Below are 720 nucleotides of genomic sequence, written 5' to 3' on the forward strand. Positions count from 1 at the left end.
AGTGCTCATGTTCAACATCTAAAACTAAAAAAAATAAACGAAGCTTAAATTTTGTTTCAACAAAATACAATCCAAAAATAAAACTAAACATAAATCAATAAAAGAAGCAGCAAATGACAATGCGCAAAAATGCAAAACAAACACTGTAAAGTTCTAAGTAAACTGTCTTATTATTAAAAAATACGGTTGTATAAATTAAACAATAATATATGAAGTTTATGAACACTGTCTTATTATTCAAAGAGATTTAAAATTACTCAGAAAATATGAATTTTCATTCTCATCGATTTTGATTACAAAACCTCTGAAGTCTGACATGTGAATTGTTCATATTTCATCACGGTAGAGTGGATAAAAACAATAATTAAAAAAAAAACACAAAACTATAAATTGAAGAGAATAGGATGTAACTGAAAGAGCTCTCACTTATATTTAATTTCCGGTCACGTTAACAATCGGAATAGCGTATATTGCCTAAAATGGCATTCGATCATCGAGCTCTTTTTATTTTAACATAAAACAAAATATTTAAATAAAGTTTTACAAACAAAAATATCAAAGATGTAGTTAAAGATCAGAGTTGGTTAAGGTTTGTCAGTCACGGTTGATCTGAAACACGGACCAATTGTTCCTCATCACTTCTCCTCTAGATTTTATCCATAGTTTTAAATTAACAATTTAACATATATACAACAATATAGTGAATGTCGATGATACTTA

The 720-nt window shown here is 27.2% G+C and overlaps 2 non-coding genes across 2 annotated transcripts; both read right to left on the minus strand.

The window, feature by feature from the left end:
* Nucleotides 1-250: 250 nt before the first annotated feature.
* On the minus strand, nucleotides 251-349 carry LOC143606944 (small nucleolar RNA R64/Z200 family). The gene has a single exon (XR_013148845.1). It is a non-coding gene; the product is annotated as a small nucleolar RNA R64/Z200 family (small nucleolar RNA).
* Nucleotides 350-417: 68 nt separating this feature from the next.
* LOC143606943 (small nucleolar RNA U54) lies at nucleotides 418-500 on the minus strand. Its single transcript, XR_013148844.1, has one exon. It is a non-coding gene; the product is annotated as a small nucleolar RNA U54 (small nucleolar RNA).
* Nucleotides 501-720: the final 220 nt, after the last annotated feature.

Source organism: Bidens hawaiensis, unplaced genomic scaffold (assembly GCF_021521415.1).
Source record: "Bidens hawaiensis isolate Kalapana, Puna unplaced genomic scaffold, B.hawaiensis_p1.1 tig00078492_1, whole genome shotgun sequence".
Lineage (NCBI taxonomy): Eukaryota > Viridiplantae > Streptophyta > Magnoliopsida > Asterales > Asteraceae > Bidens > Bidens hawaiensis.